This window comes from Phocoena sinus, chromosome 6, assembly GCF_008692025.1.
Source record: "Phocoena sinus isolate mPhoSin1 chromosome 6, mPhoSin1.pri, whole genome shotgun sequence".
NCBI classification, from domain to species: Eukaryota; Metazoa; Chordata; class Mammalia; order Artiodactyla; family Phocoenidae; genus Phocoena; species Phocoena sinus.
In genome coordinates this window covers 13,460,425-13,480,015 of record NC_045768.1, presented here as the reverse complement: position 1 = coordinate 13,480,015, position 19,591 = coordinate 13,460,425, and the positions used below count along the sequence as shown (strand labels likewise).

Below are 19,591 nucleotides of genomic sequence, written 5' to 3'. Positions count from 1 at the left end.
AAGTCCCTCTTGGTGTGTGTTTGTTTGTTTTTTTTTCCAGGCAAGGCTTTACTGGGGCCCCTGCTGAAGTAGGGGGGAGGGAGAACAAACAACAGGTTCCCTCTTGGTGTTATTTAAATTTACATTTCTTTTTATTTCAAGAATTCTTCAGAACGCTTTTAGAAGGACAATTGCCAGAGATCACCTTGCCTCACTTACTCCCTGCTGTCCCCCACCCCCCATGGTAGAGCTGTAAACTTAGAAGAAGGTGCCTAGAGGGAAAGGGACCTGTCTAAGGCCATCCTGTGAGCTAAGGGTAGACCTGGGACTCTCCTCAAGGTTCTGACTTCTTTCTGGAATAAATAGAGTCTTTCCAATGAGCCTCCCTGCCACTAGTGTTGCTTTTAGTCTGAATACCAGTGGGGTGATGGGGACCCACCAGAAGTAAGTTTTCTTTGGATTAGTCAATCAATGGAGATGAATAGATAATTAGCTAGGCCATTAAAAAAAAAAATTGAATTCCCACCTCATCACCAATGTACCAAACACTTAAATGTAAAGAAATTGATGTTAAAAAATAAATTATAAGAAAAATATGAGTAAATTAGTTCTGCAATTTATAAGACAAATCATAAAGATGAGTTTAACAAATTTGACTAAACCATCTACTGGCAACAACAACAAACTATTACAAATGGGTTTAAAAGACAAAAGGAGAATTTACAGAAGATCTAACTCGTTTAAAAAAACAAACAAACAAAAACACATATCAAAAATTGCTTAGGGGGCTTCCCTGGTGGCGCAGTGGTTGGGAGTCCGCCTGCCGATGCCGGGGACGTGGGTTCATGCCCCGGTCCGGGAGGATCCCACATGCCGCGGAGCCATGGCCACTGAGCCTGCGCGTCCAGAGCCTGTGCTCCGCGACGGGAGAGGCCACAGCAGTGAGAGGCCCGCGTAGCGCAAAAAAAAAAAAAAAAAAATTACTTAGGCATTCCCCAATTGTTAGATCAATTACTGGATTAAAAAACATAATGCCTGTGAATGTGGCTTACTCAAAAGCATTTTTCATCAATGTAGGCATGGTTGTTGGTTGTCATAGCTGTCATCATGATCTTTCTGATTTCCAGTGATGCAGCCAAAACCTGTGTGGAAAATCTCAGACACAGGTGCAGGTATGAAGGGGGCCGCGGGGGCAGTAATCAGTCACTTTTCCTCAGTGCCCAGCCTTTGAAGCTAACCACACCGGATTTGAATCCTGGATCCGCTGGCATTTGCCAGTCCGTTGACAAGCTGTGTAACAGCTCAAATCCATATCTCCTCATTTATAAAATGGGGTTAATGATACCCACAGCTTAGAATGTCTTTGAGGAATTAACAAGATGATGTATGTGGTCTGCCTGACGCTTATTAGCCAATTTTATTAGCCAATTTTTTTTTTTTTGACCGCGCCCATCAGCATGCGGGATCTTAAGTTTCCTGACCAGAGATTGAACCACGGGCCCCGTGCACTGAGAGCACAGAGTCTTAACCACTGGATCACCAGGGAAGTCCCATTAGCCAATTTTTTAAATGTGTGTTTTCTTTCCATTCTTTTCTCTGAGAAATCACAGATTTCTTGGACTCTCCAATTAATTCATTCAACAATGTTTATTTTGCATTTATGCATGCTGGGCACCAGTGCAGTTCTCGGGAAACCAGTATGAATATGAGAGAGGCAGGTAATTTTGTGGGTGTTAGGAATGTTTTGTTCTAACAAGGCAACTCTGGGTGGGCTCCTGGGTGGCTCCTGGTTGAGGGTTGGTCAATACAAAGACCAAGCCATGATTAGAAGATTGGAATTTTCAGCCCTGCCTCTCATTCTCTTGAGTAGGGAGAAGGGCTAAAAATGGAGTTAATGATCAATCATGCCTACAGGATGAAGCCTCCATAAAAATCCCCAGAACTTGGGAAAATTCTGGATAGTTGAACACATCTACCGGAAAGGTGGCATACCCCAACTCCACGTGGACAGAAGTTCCTGGGCTCAGGACCCTCCCAGACCTTACCCTATATATCTCTTCATCTGGCTGTTCAGTGGTATTCTTTATCTATCCTTTAATAGAGTGGTAAATGTGTTTCCCTGAGTACTGTGAGCCCCTCTAGCAAATTACTCAAACCCTAGGAGGGGGTCATGGGAACCTCTGATTTGTAGCCAAAGTCGGACAGGACTGTGGGAAACCTGGAGACCATCTGAAGTAGGGTGAAAGCAGTCTTGTGGGACTGAGCCGTTAACCTGTGGTATCTGACATTATCTCCAGGTAGATAGTGTCAGAACGGAGTTAAATTGTAGAACACTCAGCTGGTGTTGCAGAGAATTACTTGGAAAACAGATTAAAAGCCAGTAATGGGAATTCCCTGGTGGTCCAGTGGTTAGGACTCCTTGCTTTCACTGCCCTGGCCCACGTTCTGTCTCTGGTCAGGGAACTAAGATACTGCAAGCCGGTGTGGCACAGCCAAAAAAGAGAAAAGAAAAGCCAATAATATTTCAGACAAAAAACATAAAAAGTATAACCATATTCACTAGTTCACCACTCAGTCCTATGTCACCAATCCTTGATTTTAATCTTCTGTTAATAGTTTTATGAAGCCATCAGGGTTTCCATTAGAATTCTTTAGTTTATTACCCAATCCAGTGGTATTATCTGAAAGGTATCAGACATCTGTACTTGTCAAAAAGTCCTTTTTATGAATCTTCTTGAAGATGAAGCATTTTTTGCAAAAGCATCAAACAATAACTGTTTATAGATGACAAAAGACTTAAAATCATGGTCAAAGATCTGATTACAATGCAGTTGACAAAGAAATGTGGTTACTGCTGTGACATACAACATTTTAAGATAATAACAAGAATTATGACTGATAACGTTTTATCAGGACATATTCAACTTTTAGAAATTTTAAATAATTTCTAGACATTAATATTAATGACATTTACTCATACAATATAACCTAAGAAGGCTTATTACCACTCATTTGAGAATGCTTTCCATGTAATTTAACATACCAAATAAACCTAATTAGTTTAATATTTCTTTCTCTGAGGTGCTTCCAGGGCCCTCTCTGAAGCATCCCAGTTAGCTAGAGGTCAAAAGAACTTCAATTAGAATTTGATATTTGGTTAAGTTTGTCAAAACTATCAAAAAAGTTTTAAACACTTGAGGTCAAATAGAATCATATGGCACTTGGAAATAATACTTACTCATTTAATTAAAGTGGCGATAAAAAGATTTCAAAAGCAAATACAGAAAGTTACAACAGATTACTTAAAAGGTAAAGAAACTTTACAATCTGTTATCAAAAGCAGTAATATTCTGGGCCTTCCCTGGTGGCGCAGTGGTTGAGAATCTGCCTGCTAATGCAGGGGACACGGGTTCGAGCCCTGGTCTGGGAGGATCACACATGCCGCGGAGCAACTAGGCCCGTGGACCACAACTGCTGAGCCTGCGCGTCTGGAGCCTGTGCTCCGCAACAAGAGAGGCCGCGATAGAGGCCCGCGCACCGCGATGAAGAGTGGCCCCCACTTGCCACAACTAGAGAAAGCCCTCGCACAGAAACGAAGACCCAACACAGCCAAAACTAAATAAATAAATTAAAAAAAAAAAAAAAAAAAAAGCAGTAATATTCTAAGAAAACTTTTTTCACTTAACAGAGAGAAAACCAAATTCAGGTTTTGCACCACTTTGCCTTTAATATTAAAATTTATTTACTCAGTTAAATTTATTCTACTCTTAGTCCTTACCATACATAGAATTCCTTTCTAAAGATTCTTTTTTTCCCCTCACAAACCTTCTATAACTTCCTATATCCAAATTAATTTGTCTTTTATTTTCTTTGCCATTTAGAAATAACTAGCTTTTGGACAAAATTACTTCCTTTTCCCTTAACAAAACACACTTCCATCCTTTATATCTTCTTTTTCCTTGCATACCAAGAGGTTTTCTTTATTAATATCTAGTATATATTTTAATTACATATTCAATCAGAATTCATAACCTTAAAACCTCAGTTTTAAGACATGAACAATATACCCAAACATCTTTAGTTTTTCTCTAATAAAAAGGAAAAAGTAGGTAAACTTAGACTTGTTTGGCAATTAATTTTCCAGTATCTTATTTGGAAATGATCGGGATATTCAGTCAATTCCTGTCATTTAACTTAATTTAACAGTTTCAAGTTACCAAAATATGGAGAAACTATTTTAAAGTAAACAGTCCTAAAACATAATTATTTCTAAAGAGTTCACCTAAAAATTCTTATCTCATTTACATTTAATTTACTTAAAAGTTTGACCATATCACTAAATCACTTTGCTGTACACCTGAAATGAACACAACATTGTAAATCAACTATATTCCAACATAAAATAATTTTTTTTTTAAGTTTGACCATATCAAGTTTTTTTCATGCTGACAGATTTTATAACAGGAATAATAAGATTGTATTTGACTTCTAGTAAACCTAGGTACAATAAAAATATATTTAATGTTGATGACCCAAAAGATATGACTGTATTCATTAAACCAATAACTTAAACTTGTTTTAATTCATTAAATCCTATATCATGTGATCCTGAAATTCATTCGTGTTAGTTTCTTTTATATTTCTAAATATTTATGTAAGTGCTTACTTTCCTTTAAGTCAATTAGAGTTCTTTTACAATTGATTTCAGCAATACAACAATTCTAGAACACACGTATATAGATACATACAAACATGCAAACACATACAGAGACTCCATAGTTCCCATTCTCAAATTTTAGCCATGAATCAGGTACAATAATGCAAAACCCATCTGTTACAAGAGAAGTTGGATTCAAGTTGTGTTTCTGGCAGATGGAACAAATTGAGGTCACCTGTTTACACAACTAAACTCTTTATTATTATTTATGGAGAAGACACTTAAGATTTGCATTTGACCTTGACAAGTCAAGTTCCAAATTACCTACCCCCTTTTGTTTTTTCTTTAGATAAAAGTTACCTTCCTGAAATTTGCATTTTAGAAAGATGGCCTAGATGAGAGTTTCTGGAGAAGACCAGGTAGAACATTTATACCTCAAAGGCATAAGAGGAGAAATGCCAGTTCCTCCTAGGAGGACTTTGTTCCCTTAGGGCCAGAATGTTTTACTTACAAGTCTTTTTTTTTTTTTTTTTTTTTTTTTGTGGTATGCAGGCCTCTCACTGCTGTGGCCTCTCCCGCTGCGGAGCACAGGCTCCGGACGCGCAGGCCCAGCGTCCACGGCTCACGGGCCCAGCCGCTCCGTGGCATGTGGGATCTTCCCGGACCGGGGCACGAACCCGTATCCCCTGCATCGGCAGGCAGACTCCCAACCACTGCGCCACCACGGAAGCCCTCTTACAAGTCTTTTAAGATGAATAGGGGAAGTTTGGAGAGTATAAAACCTATTATTGGCTTTGAATTGTTTCTGGAGCCACACCTCTGGTCCTGTAAAGACTAGATTTGTAAACCAAGGACAACTATTTTCAATTCCTCAAAGAATTGGACGGCCACCTCAATGATATCAAAGGAGTGACATACCCATACACCTATGTTGGAATGTTTTCCTTTCCCTCATTTAGCTTAAAGAAGAAGGCAAAAAAAAAAAAAAATTCCTATCAGGCTCTGAATATCAGTTATGGTCAGTTTAGTCAGACAGGTGGCCTGCCATCTTGATTATTCATTTACAAAAACTTTTAAGGATCCCCCCTGGGCTTAAGAAATTCTTTAACTGGGCCCTCAGTTCAGCCTTCGCTCTGAAGAGGCTCGCTTAGAGCCTCATGCAGTCCCATTTCTAAAAGTAACCACTTAATAGTCTCCTCAGAGTGGAAAGGCAATTCAGACAGAGGGTTACTACAGTGAGTACTCAAATAAAGGAAGATAGAGGGGAGCAGTAATTACATCAGTCTTAAGGGGTTTTTGTTGTTGTTTATTTGTCTGTTTGTTTTAGTACCTTTTATATCATTAATCTTTCATTAGCCTTCTACAACCAATCCTTCAATGAGGCTGTTTTGGAATTTTGAAGCCTTCTGGGGCTTCAAAATGCAATGTCAGAAAAGAGTCCCATCATCCTCGCCATTTCAGGGCAGGATTTCCTTTAATTTCCAATTAAGTAAGCACTTGCAAGCATACATAAACCCTGCTGGTATTCCCATAGGTGACTCTCCACTGGGGAGCTGTTTGGCCTCTGAGGCACAATTTCCCATTATTAATTTGGTAGTCTAATTCAGATATGAGATATGATCTGAACATTTTTTTTTTTTTTTTTTTTTTTGCCCCGCCGCACAGCCTGTGGGATCTTAGTTCCCCGACCAGGGATTGAACCCATGAACAACTTTCTGAGGACAGTGTGGTGGATCGAATATGTACTGCTTCTGGATCTAGCTCCCCAAGGTGTTACCCTTGAGTACATTCAACTCTTTTACATATCTCGATTTCTCCCTCTGACAGTGTAAAACCACCATGGGTACTCAGAGCACTGGATGATCAGTCCTTATCTCGTGCATCCCCAGAAGAGCACTATTTACTTAATGGCTGTAGTGGGGTTTCCCTGTAGAACCGCTACACGTCACAAGGATTAATCCTCAGATACTTCCACTAGGTCCTCAGTTGCCTGAGGACACCTTGTGGCCAGAAGGAGCAAATGTCCCTTGTTTTGTGGAGTTGAATAATTCAAACTGTCATTCACTAGCAAAAGTTTTATTCAGACCATATATCAACTTGTTTTTTTCCATTTAAACCAAATTTAACAAAAACCTAGCCACGCATGTTTCCCTGGGCCTCCTTCCCATATGCCCCCAGGTCTCTGCCTAGGAAATGCACTGGTGCCCTTTAAGACTGTGAGTCTTAAGTAAAAACAGCTCAAATAAAATTTTTAGGATCATCAGGGACTTCCCTGGTGGTCCATTGAGTAAGACTCTGCGACCCCAATGCAGGGGGCCCAGGTTTGATCGGGGAGCTAGGTCCTGCATGCATGCTGCAACTAAGGAGTCTCCATGCCACAATTAAAGATCCCACAAGCTGCAACAAAGATCCCGGGTGCTACAACTAAGACCTGGTGCAGCCAAAATAAATAAATAAATAAATAAATATTTTTTAAAAAATAAAATTTTTAGGATCATCACTTAAAAGCAGTGAAATCCAGATATCAGGAGAACTCACTGGAATACCTGAGGAGTACCGAGAAGCTGGTGGGGCTCAGTGGGCCTCTGCTGGTACCAAGTGCTGGTTCAGGGTAGACTCCAGGTGTCCTCTGGTGGGTATCTCTGATATCCTGCTGACTACACCATTCGTATGTTGATGAAAAAATTAATCAATAGTTTATCTAAGAAAGAAATGGAAAGTTGTATTCGAGCCAACCTGAGGATTATAACCTGGGAGACAGTCTTTCAGAAAGTGCTGAGGACCGTTCCACTTGTTAGAGGTCAAAGCACAGTCATTTAAGATTTTGAGACCAAGTGTCATACGTCAAATGATGTATTAACAGTTTACACAATCCAGATCTGCATGTACAAAATGAGTAGTGGGTCATCACAACCCGTTACAAAATTAAGAAAGAAGATTATTTCCTAAGGAGGTCTGGTTAATACAGACACACAATACACTCTAAAGGGGAGGGACGAGGCCCAAACAAGCAGAGAAAAATTTTATGTTTAATTTTTTCTTGTCTTGCCATAAAATACAAATTTTCTTTCATCACTGGCTGCAAGTTCACTTATAGGCAAAAAAGGGGATAGGGGTTTTGGTGAACATCTAGCAATCTCTTCCATACATCATTCCAACGGCCCACATTTCCTTGAGGGTCTGTATTAGCTTCCTAGGGCTGCCATAACAAAGTACCACACACTGGGTGGCTTAACACAGCAGAAATTTATTGTCTCACATTCTGGCAGCAAGAACTCTGAAATTAAGGTGTCATCAGGGCCATGGTCTCTCTGAACTCCCTAGGGAATGAACTGTTCTCCATGTTTCTTTTCTAGCTTTTGGTTGCTTCCAGACATGTCTTGCATTCCAGGCTTGTAGATGTGTGATTCCAGTTCTCCATCTTAATATGGCCTTCTCCCTGTGTGTCGCCACATTGGCTTCCCTTTGTATATATCTGTCTCTGTGTCCAAATTTCTTCTTTTTAAGGACACTAATCATATTGGATTAGGGTTCACCCTAATGACCTCCTTTTAATTTGATTATCTTTGTGAAGATCCTACTTACAAAAAGGTCACATTCAGAAGTATTAGGGGTTAGGACTTTAACATATCTTTTTTGGGGGGAGACACAATGCAATCCATAACAAGATGTATTGTCTGCAATCAACTCTTGGGCACTGATATCTGTGTCATTTGCAACAAAAACAAACCTAAACAAACAAAGAGAACGTATTGGAAGGATATTGGGTAGCTCCTGGCATCAAAGGAGCACTTGACCAGGCTTTGGTGGAGAAAGTCTGGGCAGAATCAGAAATCAGGGCATCCCTAGGCAAAAACTCATGGACATCTCCTTAGGGTCTGCCTTCTGCAGGACTCAGCTGCAACATCCTTCTGGCCAAGTGTTTCTTCTCTCAATACACAAATTCTTGGAAGAGTCAGTTGGGTCAGCCTGACTGACTGGAACCAAGGCCTCTTTAGGGGTTTGTGAATGGAACATATTGTCTTGCTGGGACCTCATGGGAGTGGGGAAGGGGCAGCTCCTCAAAAGAAACAGGGGGTTGCTACCAAAAGATGGGGGAGGAATGTGTTTTGCAGGCAAAACCACAGCTGTTTGCTACCCATTATAATTCATTTGAGAAAGATTTTCAGCTCAGGCAGTTATATTTCTAACTATTTTGGCACTTAAAGGAGCCATTTTAAAAAAAAGGAGCCATTTAGTCATCTGGAAAATGCAGAGTTGTGGAAAAATGGCGTGTCATGTGGTAAAAGGAGCACTCATGGTGGAATCAGGAGAGCAGGTTTTATTTTTTTTAAATATTTGCAGATGGTATAATTTTATCCTGGAAACTGAAGAGCTCTTGGAAAAAACAGGAATGTTCAACCAAGTATCAAGTTACTAACTGGAAATAAAAATACTGCATTATAAAGCAATTATTAGAAAAGCATAACAGAACCAAAGATGTTATTCAAATTAGCTATCAAGGCAATTTGTAAAGGAATAAACTCAGCAAAAACTGCAAACACCTTTATTTAGAAAAAACATCAGATTCGCCTTGGAGGCATAAAAGATGAAGGATGGGCAGACTTGAGATTAAAAAGATGTCACCTCTCACTAAATTGATTCATTCAGTGAAAAAATTCTCAGCCAAAAAAAAAAAAGAAAACACCTCAGCCAATCAAAATCTTAAGTTGTTTAAACTTGAAAATATGAGTTTAAAATTCAAGAGAAAAGTCCCCGTCCCTAGACATCAGGCCCTCATAGCCAGCAAGTTTCCTTGCAAGGGACGGGGTCCAGGTTTTTTTCTTTTTTTGGCTGCATTGGGTCTTCGTTGCTGCACGCAGGCTTTCTCTAGTTGCAGTGAGCAGGGGCTACTGTTCATTGCGGTGCGTGGGCTTCTCATTGTGGTGGCTTCTCTTGTTGAGGAGCACGAGCTCTAGGCCCGCACTCTAGAGGGCAGGCTCAGTAGTTGTAGCGCACGGGTTTAGTTGCATGTGGGATCTTCCCGGACCAGTGCTCGAACCCATGTCTCCTGCATTAGCAAGTGGATTCTTAACCACTGTGCCACCAGGGAAGCCCCTAGGGTCCAGGTTTTGATTCTGGCTCTGCCAATTACTGATCTATGAGACCTTGGGCAAGTAATGTACCCTTTTGGGACCTTACTTTCTCCATCTGTGAAGTGGGATAATCATATCTTCCTGCTTCAAGGATCATGTAAGAGAAAGTATTTGAAAGTGTTTTATAAACTGTAAGGCACTCTTCATGCTGTAACTGCGATTTTTTTAACCCCCCAATGATGCCAGACAAATGTGACAAATCACAACGAGAAAAGTCTCCATTTTGCTCTCATTTTGGAAAAAGACAAACACTTTTTCTTATTAAACTCAAGTTACAAGATGATTGTCAATATTTGATTCCTGTGGAAGACAGAGAAAAGCTCTGTGAGCTGCTTGCTGCACTAGAGGGGTAGTCATTCACTTGACTAGAGGGGTAGTCATTCACTTGACTGCTCACTGGTACCGTGACATGAACAGGATGCTTATACCTCCCAGTGCTCTCTCTACCCTACCCCGACCCTGCCCTGCCTAAGCTATCATTTCCCATCTGGAGAACGGAAGGTTTTGGACTTCATGGGGTTTGAGAGCAAAAACTCTGGAGTCTTCACAGATCTCAGTTTGAACCCTGTTGCCATCACTTACCTTGGCTAATTCTTTTTCCTTCATTTCAAAATCTATTAGATGGGGATGATAATAATAGCTACCTTATCAGGAAGACTTTAGGATTAAATGTGATAATAAATACAAAGTGCTTGGAGGATAATAAATGCTCAATAAACGGTAGCTGTTATAATTACCATAATAATAATAAACACTATTATTATCATATGCTAGTATTATTATTATCACCTCTAAGGGCCTTTGCAGCTCTGACATTCTAGGATAATATATCATAGAAAAGCTAAAACAGAGAGAAAATGGAAAAAATTCCCTTAATAGGACTTGAGTCAGTATTGCAAGTGGGACATTTTTCTGGAAGGCAGGCCCATGTGTTCACAGGGCCTTATTTAACCCTGGTGACTCACAAATAGAGCTCAGCTAGGCCCTACCTCCTGTGGAAAAAGGGAGAGAGAAGAGGGCAAAGCCAGATGGATATGGGAAAGCCCTGGCCTGGGAAGCTGCAACTGATGGCCCCTTAGAGAGTTTAGTCCAAGGGTTTTTAACTTGTATAAAATATATTTTGATCTGAGGGTTTTTCTTTTTCTGCAAATAATTTTTGGGGTAGGCACCATTGGTATGCCCTTCTCCTTCCTTGAGGGCAGAAGCCTGATGTGGTCAGGATCAGGCAGCTGTGTGGGTCGTTAGAGAATGAAGCAGCCTTAGGGCAAGCGGTAGGAGGAAACCTGATTATTCTTGCCAGTGATTGGCTTAGGAAAGGCTATGTGACATAATTCTGGCCAATGAGATATGAAAAGATGTCTGCTCAGGGGCTTCTGGGAAAATTTTCCTCTTCTTTAAAAAAGGACGTTCAGTATAGTTTTTTTTTTTCTTTTTTTTTTTTTTTTTTTTTTTTTTTTTTCAGTATAGTTTTGATGGGACAGCAAAAACAGTACAGCCCCTATGGTGGGCACATTAGTTTCCAATTGCTTCTTTAACAAATTACCACCAACTTGGTGACTTAAAATATCACAAATTATTCTCTTAAAGTTCTGGAGGTCAGAAGTCTTACAGGGCTGTAACCAAGGTGGTTGGCAGGGCTGTGCTTCCTCCGGAGACTCCAGGGGAGACCTATTTCCTTGCCTTTTCTGTGTTCTAGAGCTTCATTCCTTCTGTTCCTTGGCACATAGCTCCTTTCTCCATCTTCAAGGCCAGGAATGCAGTGTCTTCAAAACTCTCTCTGCTCAGTTTTCACATGGCCTTCTCTTCCATAGTAAAATTTCCTTCTGCCTCCCTTTTATAAGGACACTTATGATTGTATTAGGTTTTACCTGGATAATCTAGGATACTCTGCCTATCTCAAGATTCCTAATTTAATCTCATCTGCAAAATCCCTTTTGCCATAAAAGGTAATATCCACAGGTTCCAGGAATTGGGACCTGGATATCTGTGGGAGCCATTAATCATCCTACCACAGAGGGGATTTGATACTAATTAGCAAAATTACCTATGCATTTATCTTTTTTTTTTTTGTCAGGTTTACTGAGGTGTAATTTACATATAGCAAAATTCACTCTTTTTAGTGTACAGTTCTATGAGTTTCAACAAGCACATACAGTTGCATAATTACCACAATTCCATCACCCCCCAAAATTCCAACATGCAGCCCCTTAGGCATCAAACTACCCCTCACCTCAGCCCTTGGCAACCACTGATGTGTTCTCTGTCCCTACGGTATTGCCTTTTGGACAATGTCATATAAATGGAATCATGGAGTATGTAGCATTTTAAATCTGACTTCTTTTTCTTAGAAGAATGTATTTGAAATACATCTATGTTGTAATGCACCAGTAGCTTGTTCCTTTTTATTGCTGGGTAGCATTTGATTTTAGAAATGTGTCACAATTTATCCATCAGTTGAAGGACACTTGAGCTGTTTCCAATTTTTGGCAATTATGAATGCAGCCTCCTTAAATGTTCAGGTATACACAATTCTTATGTGAATATAAGTTTTCATTTCTCTTGAGTAAATATAGGAAAGGGATTGCTAGGTCATATTGTAAATGTGTGTTAAACTTTATAAGGGACTGCCAAACGGTTTTCCAAAGTGCTGTACCATTTTGTTTTCTCACTAGTAATGAATGAGAATTCCAGTTGCTCTACATCCTCACCACCATTTGGTATTATTTTTTTCCTCTCTTAATTTTAGCCATTTTGATAGGTGTGTGGTTGATGCAGCAATCCCACTTCTAGAGATCTATCACAGGGGTGCAGTGGCAAAAAGGTGAAAAGATGCATGTACAAGGCTATCCAATATAGCTTTGTAATCACAAGAGACTGGAAACAACCCAAATGCCCATCAATAGAAAACTAATTGAATAGACTATGGTACATCCCCCAAATGGAGTATAGCAAGGAATAAGAAAATTCTTTATTACTATGGTATGATCTCCAGGATACATTTTTAAAGTAAAAAAATAAATGTAAGAGAAAAGTGTCTAGAATGTGCAATCATTTATCTACAAATAAAAGAAGCTATAAAAATTTAATAAATATTACTATAGCAGAGGGAGGGACTAGAGAGGAAAGGAATAGGGTAGAATCTACAATCTATATTAAAAAAATATAATGTGTTTTGTAGATTTAACTTTGGAGCCAGCTAAGTATTTTATATAATTGCCAAAAAAATTATATAATTACCAAAAAAAAAAAAAAAAACTAAAAAGCAATCCTTAGAAATTGAAAGTAAACTAAAATACAAATGTTCCTAACTGGATTCAGTGGATGATATAACCATACAGAGAAGGCTTTGAGGGACTTTAAGTCATCATCATTTGACTCTATATCCCTAGAGCGATATATCCAAAGACAAAAGAACTGTGTATTATGGGATAAAAATATATAATCATGTTGGTGCCCTTAAGACCTGAGATATTTGGCATAGAGATACAGATTAGGATTGATGAGGTTAACTGAAAACTGTAATTCTCCATTTCAGTTGGAATTATTCATGTGAACATGTTATACCTTTTATCTTTAGAAACTAATATATATTTCCTAGCTATGACCACTAAAAAGAATTCAAATTCAAGTAAACAGTAAAAAGGAAAACACATTTTTAAGACAAGTAGGGAAAAGTGAATCATTTTGCAGATTTGATGACACTAGGAAATGGTTGGCAATATTTTAGCTGTGATCATGATATTGTGGAGATTTTTTTTTTTTTTTTTTTTTTTTTTTTTTTTTTTTTTTTTTTGCGGTATGCGGGCCTCTCACTGCTGTGGCCTCTCCCGTTGCGGAGCACAGGCTCCGGACGCGCAGGCTCAGCGGCCATGGCTCACGGGCCCAGCCGCTCCGCGGCATGTGGGATCCTCCCAGACCGGGGCACGAACCCGTGTCCCCTGCATTGGCAGGCGGACTCTCAACCACTGCGCCACCAGGGAAGCCCCTGGAGATTTTTTTAAAAAAGAATTTGTATCTTTTATAGATATGAAAGATTTACAAAAGAAATAAATGTTTAGGATTTGCCTCAAAATAATCTGACAGGAGGGGAAAGATGTGTGAAAGTGTAGATGACACAGGATTATTGTGTAGTGATAGTTGTGAAAGCTGGGTGATGAGTATATTGGGACCATTATCCTATTCTATTTTTAAATGATTTTAAAATCCTTCAAAAGAAAAACCAGTCTTTTTCTGAAAAAAAATTTATTTGAAAAACTTTGTGGCTATTGTGTGAGGACGTGATGCTTGGAGCTGCTGCAGCCACCTTGTGACCATGAGCATGCAAGCCTGAAGTCAAAAGCATCCAAATTGATAGCTATTTAATTTGTATAAATTCAAGTTTATTAAACTGACTAATTATGAAACTAAATGAGAAAATGAGACAATTTCAGTGGATAAAAATATTGAAACTGGAGATTCTCAATGTACATTCATGAAAATTCTTTGATTGTAATTAATAGAAATCTTAGCTTAGGCAAAATTTGGAGATGTATTATGGGCCTTCAGGGCAATCTCATGGAATTCTAGCACAGAAATGCCACTGAGACTCATGAAGAACATAGTTCAAGATGTAAAGTCTGTTATTATTCTTTCTTCAGTTCTCATCTCCACTGCTCAGCTTAATTATGACTATCACTGCTCTTTTTTTTTTTTTTTTTTGCGGTATGTGGGCCTCTCACTGTTGTGGCCTCTCCTGTTGAGGAGCACAGGCTCCGGATGCACAGGCTCAGCAGCCATGGCTCACAGACCTAGCCGCTCTGCGGCATGTGGGATCTTCCTGGACCGGGTCACGAACCCGTGTCCCCTGCATCGGCAGGCGGACTCTCAACCACTGCGCCACCAGGGAAGCCCACTGCTCTATCTTTTGTAGACCAACTTTCTTCATTTTCCAGTCCACATCAGGGACAACATGCACATCCGTAGTCTCTGGTTTTATACGCTCAAGTTCAGCCATTCAGATAGTGACTGATTTTTTACCCCCTAGACCCAGTTCCAGAAATTCTGGAAGAATGGATTGATTGGTCCAGGAACTGGCATTGTCCTATCCAAAGGAAAGGGCTCACTTAGGTCAGTCATGGCCAGGGTTCAAGGCATGTGCAAAATGGCTGATTCTGTGGTTCCGGTGGTGTTCATGAATGGCGGGGGTGGCAAGAACAATTCCCAGAGATGAGTGGGGGAGAAGTAGCTGGGCAGACAGACAATAGGGGTCTAGTTGGGTCAGACCAGATCACGATGTTTAGACTGGGTACAAAGACTGGTGAGAATGATGAATTGGACGAGTTTTACTTTGCTTGACTCAGGAAAGCAAGCAAGCAGCGCATAATATATGCACGGGACAAGGATACAAGTGAGGAGACTCGGCTCCCAGCTGCTCCTGGGTCCTCACCCAAGAAAGTTCACTGGTTGTGCAGCAACGCAGGGGTCAGAAACTAACCAGGCCAGAAGTGCTCAGGCCATGGCACTGGGGGGAGCTTGTGCCAGCGATCAAGGGTCCATTTACTCCCATATAAGGGACCCCTTGCTGTCCCACATTAGTCCCATGTTGTTCTCTTTCTTACCATGCCATCAGGTCTAAACAGGGCCCACCTGGTCCACCAGACAAGCGTAACCTTCCATCTGTGCAGCTTCTAATTTCCTTCTGCCTTCTATTTTGGTTACATAGTATTGAGAAAATCCTGATTCACACGGATAAGTAGTTGCAAACTGAAGCAGTTTTTCATCCTCTCCCATTGCAATGTCAGGCCTGAGCTACTGTCCAATTAAACTGATCCAGAGCGAAGCATGTAAAAAATGTTCAGTCTGAGTTTAAATCATTAGTAATAGCCAATTGTTATGGGTATTCCTTATAATTCATTTAACTGAGGAGAAAAAGAGCACCCAGGACTTCCCTGGTGGTCCACCGGTTAAGACTGCTCTCCCAATGCAGGGAGGGAGCCTGGGTTTGTTCCCTGGTCAGGGAACTAGATCCCGCATGCCTCAACTAAAGACCTGGTGCAGCCAAATAAATAAATAAATATTTTAAAAACAAACAAACAAAAAAACCCAAAATAGAACAACGTCATCAAATTTACACACTTGTTACACTGTGATCCCAATGGTCCCCAATGTCCAACCCACCTGGCTCACAAGGTTCTGGTAATGAGTCACTGATAAGACATAACTAATGCTACCTCACCCACCTTGACTCCGACCCCCTGCAAGGGAGTCCTGCCCAACAACGGGTGGTCCACTAAGACTGCAGTCTTCAGTTAACTAGGGGAATAAATGCTACACAATGGCTAATTAATAATAACTAGTGTTTTCATGGAAATGAATAAAGTGCTTCCATATTCCTTTCTTTATTTGATCTCCAATAAGCCTGTGAGTTAATTGGACAGGTTATTTTATAAAGGAGGAGACTGAGTCTCAGAGGAGTGCCATAACCTTCCAAGTTAGGGACAAATAGAGAAAACAAGTATGGAACTTCAAGCCCTTGGTTTTTCCTTTTTCCTTCCTCTCTTCCTTCCTTCCTCCCTTCCCTTCCCTTCCTTCTCTTCCCTTCTCCTTCATTCCTTCTTTGCTTTTCTCTCCCTCCCTGCTTTTCACTCTCCTTCCCTTCTTACATCCTTCCATAAGCATTTGTTGATTCCTACTGTGGGTCAGGCCCTAAGCTTGAACTGGGAATTTAAAGGTAAATGAGACATGGTTACTGCTCTGGAAAAACACGGCAGGAGAGACAGATGTAACCAGAGCTAAAAATGAACACAATGTGGAGGCACCACAGAGGGAGGGAGGACATTTAGCTAGACCTTGAAGGGTAAGTAGCATCCCCAGAGAGAGATCATGGAAACGGGAATGTGACATTTACTCTCTAAATACTTCCCTTTTAGAGTAAATACTTCCCTTTCCCTTCCCTTATTATTCTTGTTCGGTTTTTGGAGTAAACTTTTTAATCGAAGTGTAACATACACACAGCTGATGTTCATTTTTAAAAGACCCGCCCCAAATAAAATAAAAGACCCATTTGCAATTATTTAAAAATCATTATTCAAAATTAAACATAAGGCAAATTAATCAATTCTCCCCCAAACATTTAACATAATATTTTTTCAGTGCTCGTGGGTACTGGGGAAATCCAGAGTTCATAGCCTATTGGGGGTGGGTGGATGGGTGTGGGAAAGACATACAAACAGAGTATTTGAAAAATTCTAAAGTAGAAGCATTTACTTGACAAATATTTATCTAGTGCCCATTATGTGCCAGGCACTGTGAAAGATGCCAGGAAGTTAGTCCCATGGACTCTAAGTGCTAAAGGAAGTATATAAGAAGAGATGTGGCAGAACTGAAAAGGGTCAATTAGTTTTACCCCAAGGGCTCAGGAGCGGAGAAGGTGGTATTTGAGTTGGGCTTAAAAAAGTAGAATTGGCAGATGGTGAAGGTAGAGAAAGGGCATTTTATTGTTCAAGGACCAGCATGAGCAAAGGTCTGGGGGAATGATGGTTCAAGGACATGTCTGGGGAGCTGGGAGAAATGCCTGTGACCAGAGGTGGATTATGAGTTGGGAAGGGGGGCAGTGGCAGGACATGAAGCTGGAGGGAATCCTGGGGGGAGATCACAAAGGGTCTCGAATGCTATGTATGAAGAGATAGTTACTGCTTCCCAAATATCCTTCTCCCCACATTTCCCTGTCTCCTCGCCGTTAAAGAGAACCACCTGCCTAGTTTCACCAACAGCTGTCAGTGGAAGTTACGTGTGTCAGTTCTGGACTGGAGTATTAAAAAGCAACTTCTTGGGCTTCCCTGGAGGCGCAGTGGTTGAGAGTCTGCCTGCCAGTGCAGAGGACACGGGTTCAAGCCCTGGTCTGGGAAGATCCCACATGCCGCAGAGCAACTAGGCCCGTGAGCCACAACTACTGAGCCTGCGCGTCTGGAGCCTGTGCTCCGCAATAAGAGAGGCCGTGACAGTGAGAGCCCCGCGCACCGCGATGAAGGGTGGCCCCCGCTCGCCACAACTAGAGAAAGCCCTTGCACATTAACAAAGACCCAACACAGCCAAAAATAAATAAATAAACAAATGTGGGGTTTAAAAAAAAGAAAAAAGAATATTATTTAAAAAAAAAAAAGCAAGCAAGTTCTTCCTTAGCTTTCCTGCCTTGCCAAGTAGCCAAGGAGCCCTCATGTTCCAAGTGATACAGCTCCACCATGGTAGCCCCTCCATCCGTCTGGGTCTGTGACTGATTATAAGTGGAGTGCATGCATGCGGTATGTACCATGAATAAGAAATAAATTTATGTTGTGTTAAGCCATTAGGATTTGGGGATTAATTCATTACTGCAGCATAATTTAGGCTACTCTGACTGACACACCAGGCTAAGAAATTTGGAATTTGCCCTAGAGGTGGAGTATAGCCATTGAAAGTGCGTAACGTTGTCAGATTTGCCAGACACTGTTCTCCAGATTATCCCTGTTCATGTGTAACAGTGGTGTCATTAAGCACTGTCCCACCTCAGGAGGATTTGAGCTTGCTCAGTTCAAATCCCACTTTTCTCATTCCCCTTTCCGCACTGAGTACAGATGCCCAGAGCTTTCTTGTCACCATTCCACTGGGTCCAGGTGCCCATTCCCTTGCTTTGGGCTCATGGGTTTTGTCCTAGGGCGTGATGTCACCTGGAGTAATGGGGCAGGTTCATGTTGAAGTTGTGTGGTATGGCTGGCCATCTGTCCAGCTGGGCAGGCATCAAGTGAGTTAGAGATGCTAATGCATCTAACAGCTCCAATGCTGTTGGAGTGACCTGTTCACCAGCTGCCCACAGAGGAGCAACGTGTGTGGATGAGTTTGGGGCAGGCAACAGGAGGTTCTCTGGTCATGGCTGAGTGACCTGTGACAATGACTCAGCTCTTGCCTTGCTCCTTGTTGCTCAAACAATGTCCCTTGAAGCCTTGTTTGCTAATTCAATTCACCTGGCTCAACTGTGCTTTGGGTCGTGTTCCTTTTTGATAAACTGCCCCAGATCAGCTCCCAGGCCAGGAGTGTCCTTGTGTCAACCCCTGCCTGTCACTTTCCTCTCCTCCTCACATCCTCTGACCTCCTTCTACTTTAGAGAAAATCTTTCTTTCCCCTTTTGGTCACCTCCAAAGGGTCACGCCCCTTTCTCTCTTCTAGTTTCTCTGCTCTTCTCCAGTTCGTTAACAGAGGACCTGATGATCTATTGAATCGAGGGTCTGGATCATCAGCAATTAATACAAACAAACCAAAAAAGAGAAAGAAAAAGAGTTCCCTTTTTTTAAGGGTAGGGACAACTCACCTTTCAAACTGTACACTAAATAGGGGAGAATAATTGTGGTAAGTAGGCGAAAAAAGGGAGGCAACTGCAGACTGTTTTGGTATTGAAACGGTTTGAGCCCTCACATCCTGCCACATTCATAATGGCAAGATCTGGCTCCCCCTAAAACAATAGTCACTTGTTCTAAAGGCCTCCAGCCTTACACCATTATGGAGAGCCATCTCAGCCCTGGAGGTCTGTTCCTATTTCTTATTCTTATTTAGTTTCTTCTCTTTATTCTTTTCTTTCCCCAGGTCTCAGTGCCCCAAACTCCTGGCTCTTGGGTCCACCTCAGAGGAGGTAAAGAATTACTTAAAATCAGAACCGCCTCTCACCTAGAGAGGTCACCCATTACTTTCTGATGGTTTTAGCTGGGCTTTGGCTTTGCACACCCAAAAGACCCTTAGAAGGTTTTCTCCCCAACAGGAGAGCAATTTTCTCCAGAATATGAATTCTTCTGCCATCTCTTTAGCAACAAGT

General features: G+C 41.1%; 1 protein-coding gene and 1 long non-coding RNA gene across 2 annotated transcripts in view; one reads left to right on the top strand and one right to left on the bottom strand.

Annotated features, from left to right (window-relative positions):
* GSN (gelsolin) overlaps positions 1 to 19,591 on the top strand; it is a 116,897-nt gene that overhangs the window by 22,013 nt on the left and 75,293 nt on the right. The gene's annotated exons all lie outside the window — the stretch shown is intronic.
* Positions 1 to 19,591, bottom strand: part of LOC116754938 — a 28,076-nt gene that overhangs the window by 153 nt on the left and 8,332 nt on the right. Inside the window, exon 3 of the long non-coding RNA XR_004350217.1 lies at positions 15,996 to 16,004. This is a non-coding gene — a long non-coding RNA (uncharacterized LOC116754938). The remainder of the gene's footprint in view (positions 1 to 15,995; positions 16,005 to 19,591) is intronic.